At 40.1% G+C, this 23,863-nt stretch overlaps 2 pseudogenes; both read right to left on the bottom strand.

The window, feature by feature from the left end:
- Positions 1-934, bottom strand: part of LOC110593177 — a 114,984-nt pseudogene extending 114,050 nt beyond the window's left edge.
- Positions 935-8,261: 7,327 nt separating this feature from the next.
- On the bottom strand, positions 8,262-8,754 carry LOC110593041 (annotated as a pseudogene).
- Between the last annotated feature and the right edge of the window lie 15,109 nt (positions 8,755-23,863).

Here is a 23,863-nt window from a genome sequence, read left to right as displayed (position 1 = left end):
GGGGGGGGTTCGCGGCAGCCGAGTGCCAAGGCCTGGGAAGCGGCGCGGCGCGTGCGCAGTGGCGCTCGGCGGGACCCGCTGAGGCAAAGCGGAGCCGCAGTGACAGAAGCGAGCGGAGCTGCCGCCGGGTGGGACTCACCGAGGCGCAGGGGCTGGAGGTGGTGCTGGGGGTAGGCGACCGCTGGACCGTGACCAAAGCCATCTAGGCGCTGCTAGGTTGTTCCGGGCAGGGCATTCTTGTCCTGAATGTGGGGGGGCGGGAGGGTGACGGAGCCGGGATGGGGAAGGGGGTATGGGATGGGGGTGAGGGGTAAGGGGAGGAGGAGGAGGCCGCGGGAACGGCCACAGGCTCCGCACCCACCACCGGACTCTCGCCTACTGACGCGCCGAACGGGCGGCGGGCGGGCGGGCGGTTCGGCAGCAGCGGGGCACAATGAGCGCTCCCAGTGCGCAGGCGCCACCTGTCAGCAACCGCCTCTCCCCTCGGCGCGCGCCGCCGCCTCGGCGTAACCCTTGAGTTGCCGGAAGCCGCCTGGGTGTTTGCGTCTCCGGCCGCCGCCCGGTCCCGGGTTTCCTCCTTTGCTTTGGAATCGCGCGGTTTGCCCGAGTCTAGAGGCAGTGAGCTGGGATGGGGGGAGGGGCCTCGGGCCGGGGGGGCAGCTGGAATCCCCAGTCCTGAGAGACGACCATTTTATGAGGTGGGGGCGCACAGCTTAAGCGATCTTAGTGAAAGGAAACTGAGATGAAAATCCTGAGGCAAACGCGTTGTCTGGTGGGAAAGGGCTCCGCCGGGTTTCAAAGGCTTTCTCTAGGTGGGAGTGAGACTTACTGGACTGGAGACCCTCTTGGCGCGACCAGAGACGAGTTTATCTCCTTTTGACCCGGCTCTTGGGAGCTTTTTCTGAGCTTTACCACCTTCTGTCTCAGAGCCCATGTTTTATGATGAGACTTTATGAAAGAAAGAAAGGTTTTTAATTTTATACCCTGGCAAGCTTCAGGGTACCCCTCACGCTTCCTCTATTACCCTGGCCCCTGTCTGAGGACTCATTCATTATTCCTAAGGTGGAGAGAGGCTGCATGAGCCCGGGAGGCCGAGAAGGCTGGGCTCACGGAATTATAAGGGTCCAACCTGCTATATTTACCTCCCACTTGCTTCCTGCTGGAAGAAATTCTCTTAAATAGGATTTGCTCCTTGAGATTTTTTACTCCTTCGGCTCTAGATTTCGTGATTGCATAGACCTACGTGAAATGTAGATTATTAAATATTTTAAAGGAATACTTTTCTAAAAGATAAACCGTCAGCAGACTTCAAGGAAGTAATGAAAAATCAAGATTAAAAGAGGGGGGGAAATCTCACTATGCAAATACCATTGATTATTTACACAGAGGAAGAGCTGACAAAGCTATTTCTCAACTTGAGTGCATGCTCTGGAATATACCACCATACATATCAAAGCTGTAGAAAACACACACATTAAGGAGTTTGCAGTTATTAAAGCCTCCTGCTCCTGTTGTCACTCAAACTCTTTGGATCTCATTGCTTTCTTTAAACTGATAGGGCTGTCATGAGCTCTTTCTGGCTGCTGTATGGTTAAGTGCCACTAGAGCCCTCTGTGCTGAGCCTTTGTTCTCTCCCTGGGGCCCTGCGGTTGAAATAATTAGCAGGGAGGTTCCATCAAGAATCAGACACTGAGGGTCCCTGTACTGTACAGTCCTGTGTAGAATGAATTGCAGAGAAGCCAGCTGGTAGGCTTTTGCCCCCTGGTGGTGGTCAAGAGTGCCTGCGAGACAAAATTAAACAAAGATGTATGGTTCACCGATTAAACAATCTGTGTTTTTTTTTTTCCCCAGAGCTGCGTAGTAAACAGGAAAAGAAAAGACAAAGTTCAGAAATAAGAACTTTGAACCAATGCTTAGAAGACCAAACAGGAAGTTATATGCATAGCTAAGAAACATACATAGCTGAAAGCTGAATGAACTCAGATAAATGAAACATGTGGTTTAGAAATCAAAGTATCATTCTAGAAAAAGTATTATTCAAATCAATAGGTCTTAATAATGTGCTTGTATGTTATTTTTCTTAGTGACTCAGGGATAGCAACACTGATTATCTAGTTTTGTGTAGTAACATAATATTAAGAAATTCTTTTGGCAGATGACTTAATTCCATTAATCTTACATTGGGAAAGATCACTACCATAGGAGTCAGAAGACCTGGCTCCTAGCTCCAACTCTGTGAAACCTTAGGCAAATGGCTTAAACTTTTTGAGCATTAGTTTCTACAATGGATTGCTAACTCACAGGATTCCTGTGATCAAATGAGATAATGCATGCTAAAGTACAGTATAAACTATAAAGCCCTGTATGTAGTTAAGATAACTTTATTATTCTCTAAAGTTTGTTCCAAGTTCAGTCAGCTTTTTCTGAGTGTACCCTATGTGTAGAAAATAGCATCAAGCAAAAAGGGAATAAAAAGGACTTAAAAAGACATGATTAATGCCTTTTCTTAATAGTAAGAGAAGTAGATTAGTGGTGAAGATAGGTCTCATTTGCAGGCAGATATAGAAGATCTTTGTTAAACATATCTGAGGTGATAAAATCCTGGTCAAAATTAGGATTATAAAAAAAAATTGGAATTAGGGGTGCCTGAGTGGCTCCATCGGTTAGGAGACTGCCTTCGGTTCAGGTCATGATCCCAGGGTCCTAGAATCGAGTCCCATGTTGGGCTCCCTGCTCAGCAGGGGAGTCTGCTTTTCCCCCTACCCCTGCTCATGTGCTCTCTCTCACTCACTCTCTCCCTTTCAAATAAATAAGTAAAATCTTTAAAAAAAATTGGAATTACAGAATACCCAGATTCACATTAAGTTTATTTGTATCAGGAAGTTAATTTATTAATTTACAGAGGAAATAGCTCTTCCTAGTATATAACCTTTTAAGGAAACTAAGATTTGGAAATTACTGGTGCATGTTCATTAATCACCATTAATTGAGAAAATATTGAGTATGTATTATATGCTACACACTGTTTTAAGAAATAAAAGTCTGTCTTTCAGGGGCTCAAAGCCTATTAGGGAAAAACACACCAAATAATGACATAATGGCTTAGTGGTACTGTGGTTTCAGTCACCTTTGCTAGGCCTCCAAGGGGGATACGTATCAGGAGAAGCCTAGATATGTACAAAGTGCTTTAGAAACAGAGGAAGAGGTCTGGGAAAATGCAGTTTATGATACTGGCTTTCAAGCTTTGGTTGCAGAGCTAGATCACATGTGAGCATTTGAAATCTGTGCTCTCTGCTCCATTTATATCTATTCTTCCCTGGGCTCCACCTTGGTTCCTACTTGGTCTTCTGGTGATCTGAGGGAGGAAGTATCTACTTTTATTAGAGAAAAGACCCTAGATCCTCTTAGTATGTTAGTTGAATTTGAGAAGAGAGAGACCAAGAGCAGGATTCCCAAAAGAGGCAGCCAGAGACAGAAGTCCTCCTACTTCTATTTGTAACACCTGTTCTTCCCACCTGTTATAATGGAGGCCTACTTGTTTCACTGGAATTCCTTTAACCCTTAACTTGTATCATCACTTCTTCAGGGGTGAAATTATAGGAGAGCTTTTGAAATTCTTTTCTTTCTTTTTTTTTTTTTTAACGATTTTATTCATTTATTTGACAGAGAGAGACACAGTGAGAGAAGGAACACGAGCAGGGGGAGTGGGAGAGGGAGAAGCAGCCTTCCCGCTGAGCAGGGAGCCCGACGAGGGGCTCCATCCCAGGACCCTGGGATCATGACCCGAGCCGAAGGCAGATGCTTAACGACTGAGCCACCCAGGCGCCCCAGAACTTTTGAAATTCTTGAGATCAGTTGGTTCTTAAGCTTTGAGAACTTGATGAAAACTATTAACTCTCCAGAAAGATATACTTGAACATTTCACACACTCACTGAAATCCATTGAGAGTCCTCAGGTTAAGTTTGCAACGACATGGATGGAACTAGAGGGTATTATGCTAAGCGAAATAAGTCAATCAGAGAAAGACAATTACCATATGATCTCACTGATATGTGGAATTTAAGAAACAAAATAGCTAATCATAGGGGAAGAAAGGAAAAAATAAAACAAGATGAAACCAGAGAGGGAGACAAACCATAAGATACTTTTTTTTTTTTTTTAAAGATTTTATTTATTTATTTGACAGAGACACAGCAAGAGAGGGAACACAAGCAGGGGGAGTGGGAGAGGGAGAAGCAGGGTCCCTGCAGAGCAGGGAGCCTGATGTGGGGCTCGATCCCAGGACCCTGGGATCATGACCTGAGCCGAAGGCAGACGCTTAACGACTGAGCCACCCAGGCACCCCCCATAAGATACTTTTAATCATAGGAAACAAACTAAAGCTTGCTGAAGGGGAGAGGGGTGGAGGAATGGGGTAACTAGGTGATGGACTTTAAGGCAGGCATGTGATGTAATGAGCACTGGGTATTATATAAGAGTGATGAATCACAGACCTGTACCTCTGAAACCAGTAATACATTATATGTTAATTAATTGAATTTAAATTTTTAAAATGTTTTAAAAAAATAAAATGTCAAAAAAAAAAAAAAGAATCCTGATCTGGGGCTAAAGCAGTGCTTTTCAACTCTTTTTCATATCATGACATCCATAGAAATGATATTTGTATAGCACACTGGGATAAACTAAAGGGGATTTGGAGGCAACTCTATGGGGCTTGGTGAAAAAAACTTTTTATATAATTTAATGAGAAAAAAATAAACATATTAAGGATGATATTAAATATTGAATTTGTATGAACTTCTGAATAGTCTTCTCAAAAATTAAATGAAAAACTTGAGATTGCTTCTATAAACATTACATTTTCTATGTAGGTTTTTAAAAACATTATTACAATATTATTGACTACTCTCTTTGCTGTACCTTTCACCTCCATGACTTATTTATTTTATTACTGGGAGTTTCTACCGCTTAATCCCCTTCACCTATTTCACCTGAACCCCCACCTCCCTCCCCTCTGGCAACCACCAGTTTGTTCTCTGTATTTATGAGTGTATTTCTGCTTTTTTTTGTTTGTTTAGTTTTTTTGGATTCCACATGTAAGTGAAATCATATGTCTTTGACTTATTTCACTTGACATAATACTCTTCATGTACATCCGTGTTGTTGCAAGTGGCAAGATTTCATTCTTTTTTATGACTAATATTTATATATATATATATTCATATCTATCTATGTATCTATCTACCATATCTTCTTTATTCATCCATCTATCAATGGATACTTGGGTTGCTAACATATCTTGGTTATTATAAATGCTGCAATAAACATAGGGGTGCATATATCTTTCCAAATTGGTGTTTTGTTTTGTTTTGTTTTTAGGTAAATACCCACTAGTAGGATTACTGGATCATATTGTAGTTCTCTTTTTAATTTTTTGAGTGATCTCCATGCTATTTTCCACATTGGCTGCACCAATTTACATTCCCACCAACAGTGCACAAGGGTTCCCTTTTCTCCACATCCTCGCCAACACTTGTTATTTCTTATCTTGATACTAGCCATTAAGACTGGTGTGAGACAATCTTTCATTGTAGTTTTGATTTGTCTTTCCCTGATGATTATTGATGTTGGGCATCTTTTCATATATCTGTTGGCCATCTGTATGTCTTTGGAAAAATGTCTAGTCAGGTCCCCTGCCTATTTTTAATTGGATTATTATTATTTCTTTTTAGTGTTGAATTGTATAAGTTCTTTGTATAATTTAGATATTAACCTCTTTTTGGTCATATCATTTGCAAATATCTTCTCCCATTCAGTAGGCTGCCTTTCTGGTTTGTTGATGGTTTCCTTTGCTATGCAAAAGCTTTTTATTTTGGTGTAGTCCCAATAGTTTATTTTTGCTTTTGTTTCCCTTGTTTGATGAGGCATATCCATAAACATGTTGCTAAGGCCAAAGTCCATATTTATGTTTTCTTTTAGGAATTTTATGGTGTCAGGTCTCACATTTTGGTCTTTGATCCATTTTTGGTTTATTTTTGTGTGTGGTATAAGAAAGTGGTCCAGTTTCATTCTTTAGCGTGTAGCTGTCCAGTTTTCCCAGCACTATTTATTGAAAAGACTATCTTCATTGTATGTTCTTGCTTCCTTTGTCAAAGATTAATTGACCATATAAGTATGGGTCTATTTCTGGGCTCTCTATTTTGTTCTATTGTTCTATGTGTCTATTTTTGTGCCAGTATTATCCTGTTTTGATTATTATAGCTTTGTAGCATATTCTGGAATCTGAGATTGTGATACCTCCAGCGTTGCTCTTCTTTCTCAGGATTGCTTTGGCTATTCAGGGTCTTTTGTGGTTCCATACAAAATTTTAGGATTTTTTGTTCAAGTTCTGTGAAAAATGCTGTTGGTATTTTGATAGGGATTACGTCGAATCTGTAGATTGCTTTGGGTAGTAGGGATATTTTAACAATACTCTTCCTATCCATGAACATGGTATATCTTTCCATTTGTTTGTGTTATCTTTCATTTCTTTCACTAGTGTCTTATATTATCCATAGTATAGGTCTTTCACCTTCTTGGTTAAATTTATTCCTAGTATTTTATTCTTTTTGGTGCAATGGGAATGTATTTTAAATTTCTCTTTCTGCTACTTTGTTATTAGTCTATGGAAATGTAACAGGTTTCTGTATATTAAATATATACCCTGTATATATTACTGAATTAATTTATTACTTCTAATAAATGGTGGAGTCTTTAGGGTTTTCTATATAAAGTATCATGTCATCTGCAAATAGGGATAGTTTTACTTCTTCCTTACCAATTTGGATGCCTTTTATTTCTTTTTCTTGTCTGATGGCTGTGGCTAGGAATTCCAGTACTATGTTGAATAAAAATAGTGAGAATGGACATCCTTGTCTTGTTCCTGATCTTAAATGAAAAGCTTTCTGTTTTCACCATTAAGTATGATATTAGCTGTGGGTTTTTTATTTATGGCCTTTATGATAGTGAGGTATGTTTCCTCTAAACCTACTTTGTTGAGAGTTTTTATCATGAATAGATTTTGCATTTTATCAAATGCTTTTCTGCATATATTGAGATGATCATAAGGTTTTTATTCCTTCCTCTTGTTAATGTGATAAATCACATTGATTGGTTTGTGAATATTGAACCATCCTGGGGTAAATCCCACTTGACTGTGGTGAATGATCCTTTCAATGTATTGTTGAATTTGGTTTGTTAATTTTGTTGAGGATTTTTGCATCTATGTTCATTGGGGATATTGGCCTGTAGTTTTCTTTTTTGGTAGTGTCTTTATATGGTTTTGATATCAGGGTAATTCTGGCCTCATAGAATGAATTTGGAAGTATTCCTTCCTCTTCTATTTTTGGAATAGTTTGAGTAGAATAGGTATTAACTCTTCTTTAAATGTTTGGTAGAATTTAGCAGTGAAGCTATCCAGTCCTGCACTTGTTGGGAGTTTTTTCAGGACCTACTCAATTTCATTACTAATCAGTCTTCAAATTTTCTATTTCTTCCTCATTCCATTTGGAAGATTGTATGTCTTGAGGTATTTATCCATTTATTCTAGGTTGTCCAATTTGTTGACATATAATTTTTCATAGTTTTCTTTTATAATCCTTTGTATCTCTGTGGTGTCGGTTGTTATTTCTCCTCTTTCATTTCTGATCTTATTTATTTGAGTCCTCCCTTTTTTTCTTGATGAGTCTGGATAAGTTTATCAATTCTGTTTATCTCTTCAAAGAACCAGCCATTGGTTTCATTGATCTTTCTATTGATTTTTTAAGTTTCTATTTCATTTATTTCCACTCTAGTCTTTATAATTTCCTTTCTTCTACTAACTTTGGGCTTTGTTTGTCCTTCTTTTTCTAGTTCCTTTAGGTGTAAGTTTACATCATTGTTTTGAGATTTTTCTTGTGTCTTGAGGTGGATCAGTATCACTATAAACTACTTAGAACTGCTTCTGCTACATCCCAAAGATTTTGGACCATTTTGCTTCCGTTTTCATTTGTTTCCATGTTTTTGTTGTTATTGTTGTTGTTTAGTTTTTATTTCATAATCATAAACTTAACTCTGCAATCCAGCTAGACTTTGAGGGGAGTAAGGAAAATATGGAACCCATAGAACTGCAGTGAGAGCACAAAGATTATAGGATATTTCAAGCAGATGGGGGTGAAGGGGTACTTTTCTGAGCTACAGAAGGAATGGTTTGGTAGTTAAGATAAAACACAAGTCAAATTTATTAGATTTGTCCACAGTCAGCAATGGTGATCTTCTTGCTGGTCTTGCCATTCCTGGACCCAAAGTGCTCCATTGCTTCCAAGATATTCATGCCCTCTTTCACCTTGCCAAAGACCACATGCTTGCCATCCAATCTCTCAATCTTAGCTGTGCAGATGAAAAACTGGGCACCATTTGTATTGGGCCCAGCATTTGCCATGGACAAGATGCCAGGACCTGTGTGCTTCAGGATGAAATTCTCATCACTGAATTTCTCCCCATAGATGGACTTGCCACCAGTGCCATTATGGCCTGTGAAGCCACCACCCTGGCACATATATCCCAGAAAAATCCTGTGAAAACTGGAAACCTTATTATCAAATCCTTTCTCCCCAGTGATCAGAGCATGAAGGTTCTTTGCTGTTTTTGGAACTTTGTGTAAACAGCTCAAAGGAGGTGTGGCCCAAAGGCTTGCCATTCACAGCAATGTTGAAGAACATGGTGGGGTTGACCATGACTGGCGGCATGGGCAGCTCTGGGGTGGTGGCATATGCAAGGCTGTGTCCGTGTACTTTTTTATTTCCTCTTTGATTTCTTTGTTGACTATTGGTTGTTTAGTAGCATGTTGTTTAGCCTCAGTGTGTTTGTGTTTTTTCCATTTTTTTCCCTTACAATTTATTTCTAGTTTCATACTGTTGTGGTCAGAAAAGATGCTTGATATGATTTCGGTCTGCTTAAATTTATTGAGACGTGTTTTGTGGACTAACATGTGATCTATCCTGGAGAATATTCCATGTGCACTTGAAAAGAATGTCTATTCTGCTATTATGGGATGGAATGTTCTCTCTCTCTCTATATATATATATATCTGTTTATGCATCTGGTGTAATGGGTTATTCAAAGCCACTCCTTCCTTATTGATTTTCTGTCTGGATGATGTATTCATTGATGTAAGTGGCATATTTAAGTCCCCTACTATTATTGTATTACTGTCAATTTCTCCCTTTATATCTATTAATATTTGCTTTATGTATTTAGGTGCTCTTATGTTGGGTGCATAGATGTTTACAATCTTGATCTTGCTGGATTGATCCCTTTATCATTATGTAATGCCCTCTTTTTCTCTGGTTACAGTCTTCATTTTTTAAAGTCTATTTTGTCTGATACAAGTAGTGCTACCCTGGCTTTTTTTTTTTCACTTCCATTTGCATGGAACATCAATTATCATTATCCCTTCACTTTCAGGCTGTATGTGTCTTTAAGTCTGAATTGAGCCTCACAGACAGCATATGGATGCATTTTGTTTTTTTATCCATTAAGTCACCTGATGTCTTTTGATTGGAGCATTTACATTTAAAGTAATTATTGATAGGTATGTGCTTATTGCAATTTGTTGTTTTGTGGTTGTTTTTTAGTTCTTCTTTGTTCCTTTCTTTTTCTCTTGCTCTCTTCCCTTCTGGCTTGATGGCTTTCTCAGATTTATTTTTTTATTTTTTTGTGTATCTATTTTAAGTTTTTTATTTGTGGTTACTATGAGGTTCATATATAACATATGTGTAGAGGCAGTCTGTATTAAGTTGATGGTCACTTAAGTTCACATGTGTGCTGAAGAACACATTCTAAAGGCACTAAATTTTTACTCCCTCTCCATGTTTTATGTATGTGATATTATATTTTACATTTTTATTTTGTGTATCCCTTGACTAATTTTTATAGATATAATTGATTTGACTGTTCTTGTGTTTTAACTTCCTTACTGGCTTTGTAAATGATTAATCTACTACTTTACTGTATGTTTGCTTTTACCAGTGAAATTTTTCCATGGTTTTATTCCAGTTATATTCTTTTCTTTCCATTTAAAGAATTCCCTTTAGGGGCTCCTGGGTGGCTCGGTTGGTTAAGTGTCTGACTCATGGTTTTGGCTCAGGTCATGGTCTCCAGGTTATGAGACCAAACCCCATGTTGGGTTCCTCGCTAGGTATGGAGCCTGGTTGGGATTCTCTCTCTTCCTCTCTCTCTGCTCTTCCTGAGCCTCCCCTCACACTCTCGCTCTCTTTTTTTTTTTTTTTAAGATTTTATTTATTTATTTGACAGAGAGAGACACAGCGAGAGAGGGAACACAAGCAGGGGGAGTGGGAGAGGGAGAAGCAGGCTTCCCACGAAGCAGGGAGCCCGATGCGGGACTTGATCCCAGGACGCTGGGATCATGCCCTGAGCTGAAGGCAGACGCTTAACCGACTGAGCCACCCAGGCGTCCCACACTCTCACTCTCTTAAAAAAAAAAAATAATTCCCTTTAAACAAAGAACAGAACAAACAAAAAAAAGGAATTCCCTTTAACATTTCAGGTCATCATTCAGAATTTAAGAAGAGGTTAAGAGCTTCCCAGATAAACAAAAGTTAAAGGAGTTCATCACCACTAAACCAGTCTTATAAGAAATGTAGAGTTTTGTGATTGAAATGACCGCATGTAATTCCTGAACAAGACAATTTAACAATGATCACTTGGTAGTCATTATTGATGAGAATATAATTCATGCAACTAGGTGATAAATTTAAAACAATTTTCACAACAATTAAAAACTTACAAGTATAAATTATATTTGACTCTAATAGCTCTTACTTTTTCACACTGGCAAATGTAATGTGGCAATATCTTATGATTACATGACTGGATTTAGAATATCCAAATATATTTTCATATCAAGGATATATTACAAAATAATGATGAAGCTCTAATTTGCAGAGTATGACTATGTTACTACAATGAAAATTCTGCAGCTAACTTGGATGTAACTAAAAGGACACATCAGCCATAAACAAAGGGAAGAATTCAATATATATGAAGAGAGAGATTGGGAGCTGAGTCCATAAGGAGTATCTGGCAGGTCTCCCTGCCTTTCCTGGCCATACCTTGGGCTGTGAGTTCTGCCCCTTGATTACCTGGAACATGCAGGTAGCTCTAAGGCTCAATGTTTATGACAAGCAGCAATACTCACTGCAACTGGCTTTGGAAAATGATGGCCTGGTAGTAGAATACTCCTTGGCTTTGCTTCTTTATTAAAGAATACTTGCTTTAATAAAGCAAATTCTTCATTGTGCTTACCTCCTTGGGGACCATGGGGGACACTAGGGTGGATCATCAGGCTCTGACTACTTTGGGCTACTCTCCGAGAATCCTTAGAACAAATTGCTCTGGCCAGGGGTGAATTATGTAGAGGCACCAACCACCCCAGTCATTTCAGGCCACTTAGAGCTGAATAGATAACTATCTTGCAGTACATCTGTAACTCATTTATTACACACTAAATGAAGTGTATCACTTAAAAGACTATGGTTTATATAGCTAAACTTGTTAAAATGGGGGGGGAGGAAATCATAGTTTCTGTTTTTAATAATCCAATTCCTTACATTTGAAATGACTAATTACAAAGTGACACAGCTATAAATTAATTAGTACAGATGGAATATATAATAGCTGGAGTATGATTGAATCATATATTACCTTCATCTGGTTGTAATTTTTAATAAAATTTAATAATCTTTTACTAACTTTAATAGTCAGTGTCCAGATAGGAAATAGAAATCACACCAGTTATTTGAATAGATACTTTAACAAGAACGGTTGATTAGATATAAAGTTAAGTAGATGATTGCAAAGCTAAAAAGAGACATCTAAGGTATGATAGAGAAAGCAACTGTTACTGCATCTAGAGCTGGGGGGAAAAAAAGAAGCAAAGGAAGCCATAAAAAAAACTGAAATCTTGCCATTTACAATGACATGGATGGAACTAGAGGGTATTATGCTAAGCGAAATAAGTCAATCAGAGAAAGACATGTATCATATGATCTCACTGATATGAGGAATTCTTAACCTCAGGAAACAAACTGAGGGTTGCTGGAGTGGTGGGGGGTGGGAGGGATGGGGTGGCTGGGTGATAGACATTGGGGAGGGTATGTGCTATGGTGAGTGCTGTGAATTGTGTAAGACTGATGAATCACAGACCTGTACCTCTGAAACAAATAATACATTATATGTTAAAAAAAAAAAAAGAAAGAAAGAAAGAAAAGAAAGAGAGAGAAGATAGTAGGAAGGGAAAAATGAAGGGGGGGAAATCGGAGGGGGAGATGAACTATTAGAGACTATGGACTCTGAGAAACAAACTGAGGGTTCTAGAGGGGAGGGGGGGGATGGGTATTAAAGAGGGCACGTATTGAATGGAGCACTGGGTGTTATATGCAAACAATGAATCATGGAACACTACATCAAAAACTAGTGACATAATGTATGGCGATTAACATAGCATAATAAAATAAAATTAAAAAAAAAGAAGCAAAGGAAAAAATGTACAAACTTAGAAGAGTGACCCCCACAGAGCTGAAACTCAGATCTCTGAGAAGATGCTGCTCAGCTGGTGTTGGTGTCTGTGAACTTAGAGGAGGGACTCCATAGGACCCAGACCTCTAAGGCAGGAACACTGGCTGGCTGGTGTTGGTCTTTGAGTCAATGAAATGTGTAGAACTGTAGAAAAACTACAAACTGGATTCAGTTGTTGCTATAGAAAGGACCTGCTGCTACCAGGATAAAGAAGCATTGCAGAGGTAAAGCATACAGGAACCAAAAATTCACAGGAAGCAGTCTTGAGGTAGACAGGAAGGAACAATTCTATTGTCCTTCTTTAGTCTTGGGGTCTCCCTCTGGTGCCACCAGGTAGAAGAGCTTAACAGAACCAGCTGGCAAGCAAAGAAATGTGGTTTTCAGAGTCCCAGCTCCATCATCAAAGAAGAATACAAAAGGGTGAGTTTAGAGCTGACATAATAATGTAGTAATTAGCACTTGACTGATATGGAAATTGATACCAGAAATGGAGGTTATCTTTCATCCTCTAGTTTGCATATATTTTATGAAGACGGTTAAAGACCTTGCTACTTCCTGCTCCCCAGATCCAATGACTGTAATGTCATCAGTGTGCTGGACCAACTCAGTGCTGATTGGAAGGTCAAGATGCTCAATATCTCTGTGGACTACATTATGGTAGAGAGCAGGAGAACTGACATAGCCCTGGGGCAAGACAGTGAAGTTATACTGTTGGCCTGCCAAGTAAAAACCAATAACTGCTGGTGTTCTTTCTCAATTTGTATGGAGAAATAAGCCTTTGTTAGGGCACTAGCTGCATACCAGGTGGCAGGGATTGTGTTGATTTGCTCCAGTAAAGATATTACATATAGAAGGCAGCTGGAGACATCACCTGATTAAATTTATAATTCTCTACAATCATTCTCCAAAATCCATCCAAACAGGCAAATTAAATTGGCATGAGATAGGTTTCATCACTCCCTGCTTCTTTCAAATCTTTATTGGTGTTACTAATCTCTGTAATTGCCCATTCTGCCATCCCACGAAAGCAATAATTTTTGTTTACTCTCCTGGTATATATGTATGTGGAGGAGGGGAGCTCTCAAGGGCTACAACTTGGCCTTTCATACTATAAGGCCACTTATTTCAGGATCAGAGAGCCAATATGGAAATTCTGCCAGTTACCATGTATCTATTCTATTTTTATTTTTTTATTCTTATGTTAATCCCCATACATTACATCATTAGTTTTAGATGTAGTGTTCCATGATTCATTGTTTGTGCATAACACCCAGTGCTACATGCAGAATGTGCCCTCCTCAATACCCACCACCAGGCTAACCCATCCTCCCACCCCCCTCCCCTCTAGAACCCTCAGTTTGTTTTTCAGAGTCCATCATCTCTCGTGGTTCGTCTACCCCTCCGATTTCCCCTGCTTCATTCTTCCCCTCCTGCTACCTTCTTCTTCTTCTTCTTTTTTTTTCTTAACATATATTGCATTATTTGTTTCAGAGGTACAGATCTGAGATTCAACAGTCTTACACAATTCACAGCGCTCACCATAGCACATACCCTCCCCAATGTCTCCCACCCAGCCACTCCATCCCTCCCACCCCACCCCCCACTCCAGCAACCCTCAGTTTCTTTCCTGCGATTGAGAATTCCTCATATCAGTGAGATCATATGATATATGTCTTTCTCTGATTGACTTATTTCGCTCAACATAATACCCTCCAGTTCCATCCACGTAGTTGCAAATGGCAAGATCTCATTCCTTTTGATGGCTGCATAATATTCCATTGTATATATATACCACATCTTCTTTATCCATTCATCTGTCGATGGACATCTTGGCTCTTTCCACAGTTTGGCTATTGTGGACATTGCTGCTATAAACATCAGGGTGCATGTACCCTTTCGGATCCCTACTTTTGTATCTTTGGGGTAAATACCCAGTAGTGCAATTGCTGGATCATAGGGTAGCTCTATTTTCAACTTTTTGAGGAACCTCCATACTGTTTTCCAGAGTGGCTGCACCAGCTTGCATTCCCACCAACAGTGTAGGAGGGTTCCCCTTTCTCTGCATCCCCGCCAACATCTGTCGTTTCCTGACTTGTTAATTTTAGCCATTCTGACTGGTGTGAGGTGGTATCTCATTGAGGTTTTGATTTGGATTTCCCTGATGCCAAGCGATATTGAGCACTTTTTCATGTGTCTGTTGGCCATTTGGATGTCTTCTTTGGAAAAATGTCTGCTCATGTCTTCTGCCCATTTCTTGATTGGATTCTTTGTTCTTTGGGTGTTGAGTTTGATAAGTTCTTTATAGATTTTGGATACTAGCCCTTTATCGGATATGTCATTTGCAAATATCTTCTCCCATTCTGTCGGTTGTCTTTTGCTTTTGTTGACTGTTTCCTTTGCTTTGCAAAAGCTTTTTATCTTGATAAAGTCCCAATAGTTCATTTTTGCCCTTGCTTCCCTTGCCTTTGGCGATGTTTCTAGGAAGAAGTTGCTTTGGCTGAGGTCAAAGAGGTTGCTGCCTATGTTCTCCTTTAGGATTTTGATGGACTCCTGTCTCACATTGAAGTCTTTCAACCATTTGGAGTCTATTTTTGTGTGTGGTGTAAGGAAATGGTCCACTTTCATTCTTCTGCATGTGGCTATCCAATTTTCCCAACACCATTTGTTGAAGAGACTGTCTTTTTTCCATTGGACATTCTTTCCTGCTTTGTCAAAGATGAGTTGACCATAGAGTTGAGGATCCATTTCTGGGCTCTCTATTCTGTTCCATTGATCTACGTGTCTGTTTTTGTGCCAGTACCATACTGTCTTGATGATGACAGCTTTGTAATAGAGCTGGAAGTCCGGAATTGTGATGCCACCAGCTTTGCTTTTCTTTTTCAACATTCCTCTGGCTATGCGGGGTCTTTTCTGGTTCCATACAAATTTTAGGATGATTTGTTCCATTTCTTTGAAAAAAGTGGATGGTATTTTGATGGGGATTGCATTGAATGTGTAGATTGCTCTAAGTAGCATTTACATCTTCACAATATTTGTTCTTCCAATCCATGAGCATGGAACGTTTTTCCATTTCTTTGTGTCTTCTTTTAATTTCTTTCATGAGTATTTTATAGTTTTCTGAGTACAGATCCTTTGTCTCTTTGGTTAGATTTATTCCTAGGTATCTTATGGTTTTGGGTGCAATTGTAAATGGGATCGACTCCTTAATTTCTCTTTCTTCTGTCTTGTTGTTGGTGTATAGGAATGCCACTGACTTCTGTGCATTGATTTTATATCCTGCCACTTTACTGAATTCCTGTATGCATTCTAGCAGTTTTGGGGTGGAGTCTTCGGGGTTTTCCACATAAAGTATCATATCATCTGCAAAGAGTGAGAGTTTACTTCTTCTTTGCCGATTTGGATGCCTTTTATTTCTTTTTGTTGTCTGATTGCTGTGGCTAGGACTTCCAATACTATGTTGAATAGCAGTGGTGATAGTGGACATACCTGCCGCGTTCCTGACCTTAGGGGGAAAGCTCTCAGTTTTTCCCTATTGAGAATGATATTCGCTGTAGGTTTTTCGTAGATGGCTTTTATGATATTGAGGTATGTACCCTCTATGCCTATACTCTGAAGAGTTTTGATCAAGAAAGGATGCTGTACTTTGTCAAAAGCTTTTTCTGCATCTATTGAGAGGATCATATGATTCTTGTTTTTACTTTTATTAATGTATTGTATCACATTGATTGATTTGCAGATGTTGAACCAACCTTGCAGCCCAGCGATAAATCCCACTTGGTCATGGTGAATAATCCTTTTAATGTACTGTTGGATCCTATTGGCTAGTATTTTTTTTTTTAAAGATTTTATTTATTTATTTATTTGAGAGAAAGAGAGAGAGAGAAACAGCATGAGAGGGGAGAGGGTCTGAGGGAGAAGCAGGCTCCCCGCTGAGCCGGGAGCCCGATGTGGGACTCGATCCCAGGACTCCGGGATCATGACCTGAGCCGAAGGCAGTCGCTTAACCAACTGAGCCACCCAGGCGCCCCTGGCTAGTATTTTGGTGAGAATTTTTGCATCCATGTTCATCAAGAATATTGGTCTGTAATTCTCCTTTTTGATGGGGTCTTTGTCGGGTTTTGGGGTCAAGGTAATGGTGGCCTCATAAAAGGAGTTTGGAAGTTTTCCTTCCATTTCTATTTTTTGGAACAGTTTCAGAAGAATAGGTATTAATTCTTCTTGAAATGTTTGGTAGAATTCCCCTGGGCTTTTGTTTGTTGGGAGATTTTGATGACTGCTTCAATTTCCTTAGTGGTTATAGGTCTGTTCAGGTTTTCTATTTCTTCCTGGTTCAGTTTTGGTAGTTGATACATCTCTAGGAATGCATCCATTTCTTCCAGGTTATCTCATTTGCTGGCATAGAGTTGCTCATAATATATTCTTATAATTGTTTGTATTTCTTTGGTGTTGGTTGTGATCTCTCCTCTTTCATTCATGATTTTGTTGATTTGGGTCATTTCTCTTCTCTTTTTGATAAGTCTGGCCAGGGGTTTATCAATCTTGTTAATTCTTTCAAAGAACCAGCTCCTAGTTTCGTTGATCTGTTCTACTGTTCTTTTAGTTTCTATTTCATTGATTTCTGCTCTGATCTTGATTATTTCTCTTCTCCTGCTGGGTTTAGGCTTTATTTGCTGTTCTTTCTCCAGCTCCTTTAGGTGTAGGGTTAGGTTGTGTACTTGAGACCTTTCTTGTTTCTTAAGAAAGGCTTGTATTGCTATATACTTTCCTCTTAGGACTGCCTTTGCTGCATCCCAAAGATTTTGAATAGTTGTGTTTTCATTTTCATTGGTTTCCATGTATTTTTTTAATTCTTCTTTAATTTCCTGGTTGACCCATTCATTCTTCAGTAGGATGCTCTTTAGCCTCCATGTATTTGAGTTCTTTCCGACTTTCCTCTTGTGATTGAGTTCTAGTTTCAAAGCATTGTGGTCTGAAAATATGCAGGGAATGATCCCAATCTTTTGGTACCGGTTGAGACCTGATTTATGACCTAGGATGTGATCTATTCTGGAGAATGTTCCATGGGCACTAGAGAAGAATGTGTATTCCGTTGCTTTGGGATGGAATGTTCTGAATATGTCTGTGAAGTCCATTTGGTCCAGTGTGTCATTTAAAGTCTTAATTTCCTTGTTGATCTTTTTCTTAGACGATCTGTCCATTTCAGTGAGGGGGGTGTTAAAGTCCCCCACTATTATTGTATTGTTGTCGATGTGTTTCTTTGCTTTTGTTATTAATTGGCTTATATAATTGGCTGCTCCCATGTTAGGGGCATAGATATTTACAATTGTTAGATCTTCTTGTTGGATAGACCCTTTAAGTAGGGTATAGTATCCTTCCTCATCTCTTATTACAGTCTTTGGTTTAAAATCTAATTTGTCTGATATAAGGATTGCCACCCCAGCTTTCTTTTGGTTTCCATTAGCCTGGTAAATGGTTTTCCACCCCCTCACTTTCAATCTGGGGGTGTCTTTGGTTCTAAAATGAGTCTCTTGCAGACAGCATATCGATGGGTCTTGTTTTTTAATCCAATCTGATAGCCTGTGTCTTTTGATTGGGGCATTTAGCCCATTTACATTCAGGGTAACTATTGAAAGATAGGAATTTAGTGCCATTGTATTACCTGTAATGTGACTGTTACCGTATATTGTCTGTGTTCCTTTCTGGTCTATGTTGCTTTTAGGGTCTCTCTTTGCTTAGAGGACCCCTTTCAAGATTTCTTGTAGGGCTGGTTTTGTGTTTGCAAATTCCTTTAGTTTTTGTTTGTCCTGGAAGCTTTTTATCTCTCCTTCAATTTTCAATGACAGCCTAGCTGGATATAGTATTCTTGGCTGCATATTTTTCTCATTTAGTGCTCTGAAGATATCCTGCCAGTCCTTTCTGGCCTGCCAGGTCTCTGTGGATAGGTCTGTTGCCAATCTAATGTTTCTACCATTGTAGGTTACAGATCTCTTCTCCCGAGCTGCTTTCAGGATTTTCTCTTTGTCTATGAGACTCGTAAGTTTTACTATTAGATGTCGGGGTGTTGACCTATTTTTATTGATTTTGAGAGGGGTTCTCTGTGCTTCCTGGATTTTCATGCCTGTTTCCTTCCCCAAATTAGGGAAGTTCTCTGCTATAATTTGCTCCAATATACCTTCTGCCCCTCTCTCTCTTTCTTCTTCTTCTGGGATCCCAATTATTCTAATGTTGTTTCATCTTATGGTATCGCTTATCTCTCGAATTCTGCCCTCGTGATCCAGTAGTTGTTTATCTCTCTTTTTCTCAGCTTCTTTATTTTCCATCATTTGGTCTTCTATATTACTGATTCTCTCTTCTGCCTCATTTATCCTAGCAGTTAGTGCCCCCATTTTTTATTGCACCTCATTAATAGCCTTTTTGATTTCTACTTGGTTAGATTTTAGTTCTTTTACTTCTCCAGAAAGGGTTTCTCTAATAACTTCCATATTTTTTTCAAGCCCAGCTGGTATCTTTAAAGTGATGATTCTGAACTCTAGATCTGACATCGTACTAATGTCCATATTGAGTAGGTCCCTGGCAGTCGGTACTACCTCTTGTTCTTTTTTTTGAGGTGATTTTTTCCATCTTGTCATTTTGTGCAGAGGAGAATAGATTAATGAGAGAACTAAATGCTAGCAGAGTAACAACGTCCCCAGAAAATATACTCTAAACAAATCAGAAAAGACCTGAAGCAGTGGAAAAAGAAACGGAAAGAGAAAAAAAGAAAAAGAAAAAGATAAAGATAAAAACAAACAAAAACAAAAACAACAACAACAACAAAAAACCAGAATGTGATCAAATATGATCAGGCTGGTATCTAGATCAGTGCCACACACTAGATTTGGGGTGTATTTTGGTCTTTTAGAAGAAAGTGCCTCCCAAAATTTTAAAGAAAGAAAAACTTATATATTACAAAAATAAGGGTTGATATGATGAAGGGATGGAATATGACTGTAAAGATGGAAATTATAAAAAATTTTATAAAAGGAATTGATAAGAAGTTGTTTGAAAAAAGAAAGAAGAGGATTTTAAAAAAGAGAAAAAAGAAAAAAAAAGGAGAGAATGTGATCAGGCAGGGGAGTAGAAAAAACCATATACTAGAGATTTAGGGCATATTTTAATCTGTTAGAAGAAACTATCTCAAAATTTTAAAGAGAGAACAACTTATATATATATGCCAAAAATACGGGTAACTACTATGAAGGGATACAATATGATTCTAAAAATGAAAAATAAAAATGTTTTTTAAAAAAAGGGATTGATAAGATGTTGGTTGAAAAAGGGAAAAAGAAAAGTTCAAAAAGAAAAAAAGACAGTTAAAAAAAAATTAACTTTGAAAGACTAAAGAATCATGGTAAAAAAGCCATGAATTCTATGTGCAGTATTCCCCTAGCGCTGGAGTTCTGCCGTTCTCATTGATCGGTAAACTTGGTCTTGGCTGGCTGATCTGCTGATCTTCTGGGGAGGGGCCTGTTGCCGTGGTTTCCAAATGTCTTTGCCGGAGGCGGAATTGCCCCGCCCTTGCCCCCTCCCTGCTAAGTAATCTGCTCGGGTTTGCTCCCCAGGGCTTTTGTTCCCTGTGAGCTTTCCGTACAGCTTTGGAGGTGGAGAGTGAAAATGGCGGCCTCCCAATCTCTGCCCCGGAGGAGCCGAGAACTCGGGGCCCCGCTCCTCAGTGAGCCCTCAGAGAAAAGCCGTCAGTCACTCTCTTCTCCCCGGTCTCCGGCTGCACTTCGTGCTCACCCGGCCTGTGACCGCTCGTTTCTATCTCTGGCACCCGACCCTGGGTGGAGTCTCCAAACCCAGCAGATCCCTGCGGTGCACTCCCGCGCTGCTCCCCCTGGGGGAGGAAGGGGAGTCTCCCCGGATCTGCCGCTTGTTGGGTCCCTGCTGGAGGAGCAGTGGCCCGACTCTGCCGTGGATCACGGTTTATGGCAACCCCGAGCTGAGAGCCCGCGCCTGGGCTCCGCCTCTGCAGCCGGCTTCCCTGCTCCGTTACCTGGGAGCTCTGCCACACTCAGGCACCCCCGGTCTTTCTGTGACCCCGAGGGTCCTGAGACCACACTGTCCCGGAGGGTTCCACCCCCCGCTTAGCCACCAGAGTGACGTCCCTCAGCGGAGCAGACTTTTAAAAGTTCCGATTTTGTGCTCCGTGGTTCTATCACTTGCCAGAAGCAGCCGACGGAGGCCCCTCCCCCGCCGTCTATCCTCCCGAATATCGCCTCGGATTCACTTCTCTGTACGTCCTACCTTCCAGAAAGTGGTCGCTTTTCTGTTCAGAGAGTTCCTGCTATTCTTTTCTTCGATCTCCTGTTGAGTTTGTAGGTGTTCAGAATGGTTTGATCCCTATCCAGCTGAATTCCTGAGAGGAGATGAAATCCAGGTCTCCTACTCCTCTGCCATCTTGCTCTGCCCCCAGTTACCATGTATCTATTCTAATTATACATCCAGGAACTGATCAAATCACTATAGAGTGGTTCTATAGATTTACTTAATCTACTGTGATTAGTATGAAGACTCAATTTCTCAGGGGGTGGGAGAGTGGGGAATGAGTTAAATAGGTGATGGGGATTAAAGGGTGCACTTGTGATGCACAGGGTGATGTATGGAATTGTTGAATCACTGTATTGTACACTGGAAACCAATATCACACTGAATACTAACTAACTGGAATTAAAATAAAAACTTTTAAAAAATAAAGGGAAGGTGCAAGGACTAAGCTCTGGGAGCACTACAATATTAAGAACTCTGAGAAAAGAAGAATAACCAACAAGAGAAACATAAAAAACAATAGGGAAGTGGGAGAAAAACTCAGATATTGTTATCCTGGAAGCCAAGTGAAGAAAGTACAGGTTTCCCCCACTTTCCCCCACTATCTGGAAGTACAACATTCTTGTGAGACCGTCTGTAAGGCAGAATGACATAAAGCAAAGAAACAATTACCATTAATTTATATGGAAAATTCTTTTGAGTATTCCTAGACCCAAAAAATCAAATCTCTTAGGCTTTTCTGATTTCTTAGGACACATCTTGCTAATGGATGCACAAAATACATCGAGATAAAGCACAGATGCTCAGACACAGTTCAAAGCTACAGTTGCTGAATGCTGAGCTACTGAGTGTGGTTCCTGGGGAAGGAGCTTAGGGTGTATACTGTCTCTACAATGGCTTGCTGAGAAACAAATGCTGAATGCTATTTTTACTTTTTTGCCTTTTTTTTGTAAAAGCAAAAATCCTCTTCAGATTTCTTTCCCTGAGGGAAACCAGACTGTGGTCAAGGCATCATCAAGATTAACACTCATTTATGACCTCAAGACCTACCTCACCAATATCCCAGTTCAACTGTGTTCAGGCTTTTCATCACCACTGGCAGAAATGGTGCTAATCTTAAAGGATCCTGAACCCCAAATCAGGCCTTGGCCATTACAACAATACTTCATGAGACCCTCATTCTGTGCTGTGCACAGTTCGGTAATACTTTGCTAGACATCCCAGCAAGCAAAGTCTTCCATGTCCATGCAGGTTTCAGCATGGGGAAAGAGCAGTGTGAAGATTCAGGTGTCCTCCAAAAGTTCCTGGGTTCTCACCAGACCATCCTCCTTACCCTCTTTGTGGTGCTGTTGTCAACAGCTTTTTTTTTTCTAGCATACAATACCTTCATAAGATATAGACAATTCCAGTTGTTTATGTACCAACTGTAGGAACACCACAGCCAGAATCTTATACCTCCACACATTCCTCCCCACCCATTCATGACTCCACAGCCCCCACCAGCCTAAAGTCAGCTACAACACAGTGGCTATGGAGTATAAGGCACTAACCTCCACTTAACAGGTCCCCTTGACTATGGAAGACTGGAGATTTCTAGCCCTAGACCTGGAGCCTAGCAGCAACCTCTATACTCATAAGCCCCTGAACAAGGCTTCTGAGAACTGTAAACAAAGGATCCCAAGCTGTTCCATTAAAAAAAAAAAAACAAAGAAGACTCAATTTCTCACCTGTCTACCACAAGCCCACACTTAAACTGGTGGACTGAAGTGGCACTTATTGTTCCCAGGAATTAACATTGATGTAGTGCCAGTGTTTAGAAATCCCTGAAAAACCTGAATATTTCTTTTTCCCTGGCACATAGTCATTTTAGGAGATGGACACAGGTCGTGTTGGGAAGACTTGGAAGAAGATTTTCAGTATATACTTAAGGCAGTGCTGCAGTGTCCTCCTTTAAGGAGATCCAACCTTGCCTTCAGTTATGGGGCTTAGGCCTAGGAACTGGTGAGAGGTCAGAACTCTCCACCGTGGTGACTAGAGTCATATTTTTGGCCACCATGTATGGATTTTTTATATTATATATAGCTAACCATTTCAGTAGGCTGGCCATCTATTTTATTCCTAGGACCACCATAATCACTTGGCCGCAAAGATTGCTGAGAGCCAAAAAACATGTGATTACCACTGTATTTCTACTTTGTCCTTTATGATAAATGTGCCTACTTTGTCTTCGGTGGTTAAACACTAATATTTGGCCTCTGCTACTCTGAAATGGGTCATCCCACCTGCCTAACCTACAGAAGAAAGCCACTATAGAGCTTTTCTTTTTTTTTTTTTTTAAAGATTTTATTTATTCATTTGAGACACAGAGATACATAGAGAGAGAGAGCATGAGCAGGGAGAGAGGCAGAGGGAGAGGGAGAAGCAGGCTCCCCACTGAGCCAGGAGCCCGATGCGGGGCTCGATCCCAGGACCCTGGGATCATGACCTGAGCCGAAGGCAGATGCTTAACCATCTGAGCCACCCAGGCGCCCCCACTATAGAGCTTTTCAAGGATGTAAGTATTCCCATCACTAATATACTTTTCAATGCTTCAGTAAAGGGATCTCACCAGAATCCTTTCAGAGGATGTACTTGGAGGGGGGCGGGGAGTGGATGTGCGGGTCAGTATGTGATAAATCTGCTCCAACATTCCTATCTCCCTAAGCCTTTGGATTTCTCCTTACATTATGCCAGGGAAGTTCTAGTATCTCAACTTAAACACATGCCACTGTGGAGTCCAAGTTTCAGTGAATTTACCAAATAAATGATTGGCGTTGTCACTTCCAGCTGTAGGTGCTATAACCTTAAGTACTTAATTTCTGATAAGTGTTCAGTATTAACCCATATTAACAAATTCTAACAACTCAGCATTATATTCTGTGTTCCTTTCTTTAACTCCCT

The sequence above is a fragment of the Neomonachus schauinslandi genome, chromosome 15 (assembly GCF_002201575.2).
Source record: "Neomonachus schauinslandi chromosome 15, ASM220157v2, whole genome shotgun sequence".
Lineage (NCBI taxonomy): Eukaryota > Metazoa > Chordata > Mammalia > Carnivora > Phocidae > Neomonachus > Neomonachus schauinslandi.
The sequence above is the reverse complement of the archived record's forward strand: the minus strand, read 5'-3'. Positions and strand labels throughout refer to the sequence as shown.